The following is an 8,185-nucleotide window of genomic DNA, read 5'->3' as shown; positions in this document are numbered from 1 at the left end:
TATTTCTTGTTTTTGTCAGGTTTGCCAAAGACCAGATAGTTGTAGATGTGTGATATTATTTCTGAGGGCTCTGTTCTGTTCCATTGGTCTATATCTCTGTCTTTGTACCAGTACCATGCTGTTTTGGTTACTATAGCCTTCTAGTATAGTTTGAAGTCAGGTAGCGTGATGCCTCCAGCTTTGTTCTTTTGACTTAGGATTGTCTTAGCAATGCAGGCTCTTTTTTGGTTCCATATAAACTTTAGTTTTTTCCAGTTCTGTGAAGAAAGTCATTGGTAGCTTGATGGGGATGGCATTAAATCTATAAGTTACCTTGGGTAGTATGGTCATTTTCATGATATTAATTGTTCCTATCCATGAGCATGGAATGTTCTTCCATTTGTTTGTGTCCTCTTTTATTTCATTGAGCAGTGGTTTGTAGTTTTCCTTGAAGAGGTCCTTCACATCCCTTGTAAGTTGGATTTCTAGGTATTTTATTCCCTTTGAAGCAATTGTGAATGGCAGTCCACTCGTGATTTGGCTCTGTGTTTGTCGGTTATTGGTGTATAGGAATGCTTGTGATTTTTGCACATTAATTTTGTATCCTGAGACTTTGCTGAAGTTGCTTATCAGCTGAATAGCCTTCCTTTAAGAGGTCCCCAGGAGAAACATTCTTAAGGAAGAGCTTAGTGTTAGTTTAAAAAAGAAATGAGTTGGCCGGATGCGGTGGCTCATGCCTGTAACCCCAGTATTTTGGGAGGCCGAAGTGGCCGGATCACAAGGTCAGATTGAGACCATCCTGGCCAACATGGTGAAACCTCGTTTCTACTAAAAAATTAGCCAGGCGTGGTGGCACTTGCCTGTATTCCCAGCTACTTGGGAGGCTGAGGCAGGAGAATCACTTGAACCAGGGAGTTGGAGGTTGCAGTGAGCTGAGACTGCACCACTGCACTCCAGCCTGGTGACAGAGGGAGACACCATCTCAAAAAAAAAAAAAAAAAAAAAAGAATTGAGGGAACTGCTTCCATTAAAATATAGGGATGTAGAGTTGTTCAATATGGAACTTAAAGTGATCCAGAGCATGCAGAGAGATGTGGGAAGAACAGCAGCAGTGAGAAGGTGGGTCAGGAGAGAGAACGCAGGGTGTAAGACTAGCCAGGAAGGATGGTCAGAGGAGCAGCAACCCAGAGTAATGGTGTGAAGCCTGGTGGTTTATGTGGCCCCTAAAATGCCAAGGACACAGACCCAGGAAATACTGGAAGGCTACAAAGGTAGACAGGACACTTGGATAAAACAAGGGTCAACATAGTTTGCACTTCTATGGGAGTTTGTTCTGTGAAAGGGCTGTATATACACAGTAACCCCCAAATGCAGAAGGAGCCTGGAAACCAAAGGAGGCAGAGAAATCCAATGTGTGGGTTTTGGGTGATTTATTAAGGAAACTTACAAACAGAAATGTGGTCTTGGGCAGCTACAAGATAGGTAGATCGCTGTACCACAACCCCCTAGACCCAGGGCTTATATCTTGGGGAAAAATATACGTGCTCTGGAAGGAATGTGTAGGTGGCTACCAGTGTCACAGCCTATGATTTCTGCAACAGTAACCAGGGTTGTTTTGAAGGAAACTTACAGTGAATGGGTGTTTCTACATAAATAATAATACATCAGCTCAACATTTTGGAGGCATTCCCAGACTCAGGATTAGTCAGTGGATTGGTATTTAAAATAAAGTCACTCTTGTCCCCACCAAGAGTTTTCCTCTTCAATGAATGAGGAAGCCCTGTGTAGCAGGCAAAATTTCCTCTTCAACATTTCCCCTTTAAATCACAAATCTTATTGATATCTTTTCTCAAAACTAACTGTTTCTTATTTTATGGTAATAACTCTGTTAAGCCTTATGTAGCAAATGTAACAGAATAAGCCTACTCTGACTTCAGTATCTATGTTAAACATGCTCACAGACACGTAGTACTTTCTATGTCCTTGTACCTTAGTCAAAACATTCGTGCTGGACGTGCCCAGGCATATCCCAGCTTGCAGCCTACACTCCTCCCTTATTTGGGAATATTATTACTTTTCTATGTCCTTTCATAAGCAACTTCCTTTTTTTCCTTGTTCCTCACTGCCTTTACCTATTTTAAAAAGTTTTGAACTGTTAGCCAATCGGGTTTTAGTTTAGATTGTGAGGTCTGGCTCCAGCCAATGGAGTCCGGACACAGCAACAGGGACCTCAGGCGGAAGGCAAAAATAGTCTAGTATCTTTTTTACTTTGTGGGTACTCCCAGCAGGATTGCTGACAGGCACCAACCTTTCTGCAAAGGGTAAAAATTGCCTTGTTCAGGAAACTGTTTGTCTAATTTTGAATTCCTCTCTGTGACAGTAGGGAATAAGCATTTATTTCCAACACTTTGGGTCTCCCAGCAAGTGTGTCTGGAATTGGTGGGTTCTTGGTCTCACTGACTTCAAGAATGAAGCTGCGGACCCTCGCGGTGAGTGTTACAGTTCTTAAAGATGGTGTGTCCAGTGTTTGTTCCTTCTGATGTTTGGACATTTCTGGAGTTTCTTCCTCTCGGTGGGTTTGTGGTCTCCCTGGCTTCAGGAATGAAGCTACAGACCTTCATGGTGTTATAGCTCATAAAGGTGGTGCAGACCCAAAGAGTGAGCAGCAGCAAGGTTTATTGCGAAGAGCAAAAGAACAAAGCCTCCACAGCTGGTAAATGGACCCATGCGAGTTGCCACTGCTGGTGCTGGTCACCAGCTTTTAGTTTCTTATTTGGCCCCGCCCATATCCTACGGATTGGTCCATTTTACAGAGCGCTGATTGGTCCATTTTACAGAGAGCTGATTGGTCCGTTTTTACAGCATAGTGATTGGTACATTTACAATCCTTTAGCTAGACAGAGTGCTGATTGGTGCATTTACAATCCTTTAGCTAGACAGAAAAGTTCTCCAAGTCCCCACATGACCCAGAAGCCATGTAGGCTTCACCTCTCACTGGCACTCACCATGGGAGTTTAGAGCACCAAGCCTGGGCATTCCAGCAGTACAGAGGGAGCTGGTTCCAGACAATCAAGAGGAAAAGAGAGGAAGCAAGAAAGAGAGGGAGACCTGCTGTTGTGGCCAAAGATCCTGCGAAGAGGGAATGGCGGTCCACGCACAGGATTCAGCCTCCTAGCAAGCCCAGCAGGCGCCGGCACTCACCTGGAACACACGCCAGCCCGCGAGCTCGGCGCGCAGCCCAGCTCCTGGCCCGCGCCTCTCTCTTCACACTTCCCCCTGAGCAGAGGGAATGGGTTCAGGCCTGGCCAGCCCCAGAGAGGGGCCGTCATAGCGCAGCGGTGGGTTGAAGGGCTCCTGGAGCGCGGCCAGAGCAGACGCCGAGGCCGAGGAGGCGCCGAGAGCGAGCCAGGGCTGCTAGCACGTTGTCACCCCTCAGAAGGACTACCTGAGCCATGTAGTTTGCTGGCTTGGGGAGAAGCTCGGGTTTGATGCAGCTTTTTCCGAAGCTCCCAGGGAGTGCAGTCTGAGCCTGGTTTCTGATTGTTTAGGCTGGAAAGCGTGGCCCCGGAAGGTGCAAGCCTGGTCCCTAGGAGTGTGGGTAGCATAGACACCAACAATGCTTGGCAAAATCTGTCTTATTATTAATAACAACCAGTGTATGGTACTACAGATGAGGCATGCATGGAGACATTTGATACATGAATCTTTAACTGCAGCTGAATTTATTCTCTTAAATTCCCGGAAGTCTAATTACTGGCTCAAAGAGGATGAATTTTTAATGTTACTGGTTCATATTGCTAAATTCATTTATAATATTCTATACCAATGTATATTCTCATTCAATTGGGTTTAACATTCTTTCTCCATCCTTAATCATATTGCGTAAAAATTAAAAAAAAATTTCTTTGTCACAAAATTAGCATGGTTTTGAGACCATTCTTTAGGGGTCTCCTGATTTTGTATTTCTTAATGTCTTGTATTATTCTCTTACCCCAGACTATCAATTCAAGTACATTTATAGAGCATACAGTGTTGGAAGATAGAAATAGTGTCTCCCCTTAGGGCAGAAGGCAGATTTGTTTGCCTCCATAGAATAAAGATAATGTCTCCCTCCAGGGGCAAAGGTTTGGCAGATTTGCTAGTAGCTTCTTTTAAGTTTGGGGATTTCTGAGCTCAGGGGTCCTCTGCTGTGGAATGAACCACGGTTGCTCTGACACTAGAGCGGCTAGGGGAAGCAATGCAAATGTAAAGCTCGTACTGCTGGCTGTGCTGTAATCATGTCCTTCATCTCTTACCCAGGAGTCTTGTGTCTTCTGCCAGTGTTTATGAAACTGATGCAGGTTACCTTGTTAGCTTGCAAGCTGGGTAAAATCTCACAGTTCTTGGCAATCATTTCTGAGCTGGGCTTTGAGGACTCAGCAGGTTTCCCTTTGGATAGTAGGGGAAGGGTATTGCAGGCAGGGGGAGCAGCTCCTATTCATATAAAGGCAGAGACAGGTTGTGGAGGGCTTTGTGGAGGATTTTATTTTTTTTTCCTTTGAGATGGAGTCTCGCTTTGTTGCCCAAGCTGGAGTGCACTGGTGTGATCTCGGCTCACTGCAACCTCCGCCTCCTCGGTTCAAGAGATTCTCCTGCCTCAGCCTCCTGAATAGCTGGGATTCCCGGCATGCACCACCAAGCCTGGCTAAGTTTTGTATTTTTAGTAGAGATGGGTTTTCACCATGTTGGCCAGGCTGGTCTCGAACTCCTGACCTTAAGTGATCTGCCTGCCTCTGTCCCCTAAGGTGCTGGGATTACAGGTGTGAACCACCGCGCTTGGCCCTGGAGGATTTTATTCTGTGTTTAAAACACAGAATAAAAGACAGGAAGTGGGGAAGACCGTGGCAAGACAACCAGTTAGGACACTGTTACAGTAGTCCAACAAAAAGACTGCAAACTAGAGGAGGAGCTTCTGAGGAAGAAAGGAGTCGTACATGGGGAAAAATGACATCAGTTTCGGACAACTCAGGTAGAGATGTCCTGCAGGAAAAATCTTCAATCCTCCTGGCACTCAAGAGGGGAGTTTGAGCCTAGAGATGGTGTTTTGGGAAACAGAGTATATATAGTAGTGAATTCAAGTGAATTCATAATATTAAAGGAGAATGGAGTGGAGATGATTTAGTATCACAAACCTGAGGCCTCTGGAGGCTTCTAGAGGACAGGCAGATAATACAGTATTAACTAGGGAAGTGGACCAGGTGTAAAACTTCCCTCAAAGCAGCAATACGTTCTACAGACTTGTGACATATGTTTATTATACCTTAAGAGGAGAGATTTCTTATTTTCTACCTAAAGCGTCTGTATTCAAGTGTACCACGGCTGCTTTAAATTTGTTGACCAAGTCCATAATGAAACACAAAGGAACAATTTCCCCCAAAGGTCAAAGCAAGTGTCTGCCTTTTAGGGTGACTTTCACCTTTAGATCCCCTCCTTAGATCTCACAGCATTGGCCTCACCAGAACCCAGGTCCACACATACCACATATTTTTTTTTAAGAGGTGGAAATTTGGATTTTATGCTTAGCCCTTTCAAATTATACAAGCCTAGGGCCAGGCATGGTGGCTCACGCCTGTAATCCCAGCACTTTGGAAGGCCGAGGGGGGGTGGATCACTTGAGCCCAAGAGTTTGAGACCAGCCTGGGCAACATGGTGAAACCCTGTCTTTACTAAAAACACAAAAATTAGCCAGGCGTGATGGCACGTGCCTGTAGTCCCAGCTATTTGGGAGGCTGAGGCAAGAGAATTGCTTGAGCCCGGAATGTGGAGGTTGCAATGAGCTGAGATCGCGCCACTGCACTCCAGCCTGGGCAACAGTGCGAGACTGTCTCCAAATAAATAAATAAAACTGCACAAGCCAGATTGAGCCCCTGGGCCAGCAGTTTGCAGCCTCTGGCTTCACTGTGCTCTAGTAGAAGGAATCTGCTTACCCTGTGGTCTTGAAGGTTCCATGAGAACTATGTGGAGAGGCATACATTGCTATGTAAACAGGAGGGCAAACTGGGGGCTTGTATTTGCCCCTTAGAGCAGATGATTTGATCACCATCCAAGCCCTGTTGTTTTATATTGAGCTGAATAAACATGGTTTTGGAACCAATGAGGTGGAACTGCCTGCTTGTCTTTTTTTCCTATTGTATGATGCATGTGAATAAGCCATTGTCAGGAAAATAAGACTCTTTTTTGTAGATACATAAAGTGGAATTTGCTCCATGGGTGTGTACCACAGTTGTAAAGTCGGCAAGTGTGTTTTTTGGCACCCAAAATCTCAGCATTCTGGGCCTTTTCCTTCCACCTTATCTGACTTCAACCCCACATCACGTGCTAGGGTGCTCTGTGCTCTCATCACATCATCAAAAGCAGTTACCAGGACAGGCACTGGTCTACATGGAATTTTGAGGAGAGTCTGATAACCCCACCCTCCTGTGCCCATATAGATGCTTAGCCTAAAAGGTTACTGGAAATCTGCAGAGTAAATGTCTCTGGAATTCTATCAGCCATGAGATGGGAAAGGTGCAGAGTCTTTCCAAAATGCCACCTCCCCTGCCCTAACTAATAGGAGCACTAGAGAAAGTTGATACTGGATTTCTGAGTGTGCTGTGAATTTTTTTTAAAGCAACTTATTTGCTGTTGTTACTTCCCTCCTTTGTGTATCTGGTTTGAATATGTTTTTCACATGCTTTGGGCTCAGATGAGTTTTTAACTCTATTCAATGATTAAAATGTATGGGACACTACAAGTTGCCCAGCAGTGTGTGGAGCTGGTAAAGCCATTTCTACCTCAGCCGGTCAAAGCAGACAATGGTTGCATGTGCTAAATTTTAGAATATTCTTTCTTTTCTTTTTAAGATGGAGTCTTGCTCTTGTTGCCCAGGATGGAGTGCAATGGCGAGATTTCGGCTCACTGCAACCTCCACTTCCTGGGTTCAAGCAATTCTCCTGCCTCAGCCTCCCAAGTAGCTGGCATTACAGGCGCCCACCACCACGCCCAGCTAATTTTTGTATTGTTAGTAGAAACGGGGTTTCCCCATGTTGGTCAGGCTGGTCTCGAACTCCTGACCTCAGGTGATCCAAAGTGTTGGGATTACAGGCGTGAGCCACCGTGCCTGGCCTAGAATATTCTATCAAAAATGAATTTTTGATCTTCTGTTAAAGAGCTTTCAAATATGCTATACACCAGACATTCCAAATTTTATTAATTTACAGTTATATAGGTTGTACAATCATATTTTGCATTTAAGCTTTTTAATACAGCATAATTTCCACAGTATCTCTGTGGAATAAGCATATATATATTATTCATATATATATCATAAGCATATATTATTTTGTTAAACAAAAACATTGAAAAAAAGGGTAGGCACGATAGCTCATGCCTGTAATCCCTGCAGTTTGGGAGGCCAAGGCAGGAGGATCACTTGAGGCCAGGAACTCACGACCAGTCTGGGTGAGACCATATCTCTTTAAAAAAACACCAACAAGGCTGGGCATGGTGGCTCATGACTGTAATCCCAGAACTTTGGGAGGCTGAGGCGGGAGGGTCACCTGGATTCAGGAGTTCGAGACCAGCCTGGCCAATATGGTGAAACCCCGTCTCTACGAGTAGTACAAAAATTAGTCGGGCATGGTGGCGCAACCTGTAATCCCAGCTACTCAAGAGGCTAAGGTAGGAGAATCGCTTGAACCCGAGGAGACAGAAGTTTCAGTGAGCCGAGATCATGCCACTGCACTCCAGTCTGGCCGATAAGAGTAAGACCCTGTCTCAAAAAAAAAAAAAAAAAAAAAGAATTGAGGGTAGTTATCACAATTCAGCTGGATAGAGAAAGTTATACAGCATTAGAGGATCTCAGAGTTCTTGAAGTAGTAACATTTGCTCTTTCAAACAGAGATTTTTTTATTGTTTTTACATCAGATGAAACTTAAGAGACAAATGTTATCGAGTATTCATGTTCAACAGCTGTATTTATAGCTCATTATAAGCCTGCTCATTAAAATTTTTCTTTAAGGACTGAATTTATGTTTACCATTACACAGGGCACGGTTCTTCTCCTGCCATTTGTTTCTCTAAACTGAACTTGGAGCGAATCCATTCCACCTCAAGGTGGAACAGGAAGATAAGGCAGATCTGAGGGCTCCTCAATGTGAGGTTGGAAATTCTTCTCTCTAAAATACAC

The sequence above is a fragment of the Rhinopithecus bieti genome, unplaced genomic scaffold (genome assembly GCF_001698545.2).
Source record: "Rhinopithecus bieti isolate Rb0 unplaced genomic scaffold, ASM169854v2 scaffold_16097, whole genome shotgun sequence".
NCBI classification, from domain to species: domain Eukaryota; kingdom Metazoa; phylum Chordata; class Mammalia; order Primates; family Cercopithecidae; genus Rhinopithecus; species Rhinopithecus bieti.
Note: the sequence above shows the minus strand (reverse complement) of the source record.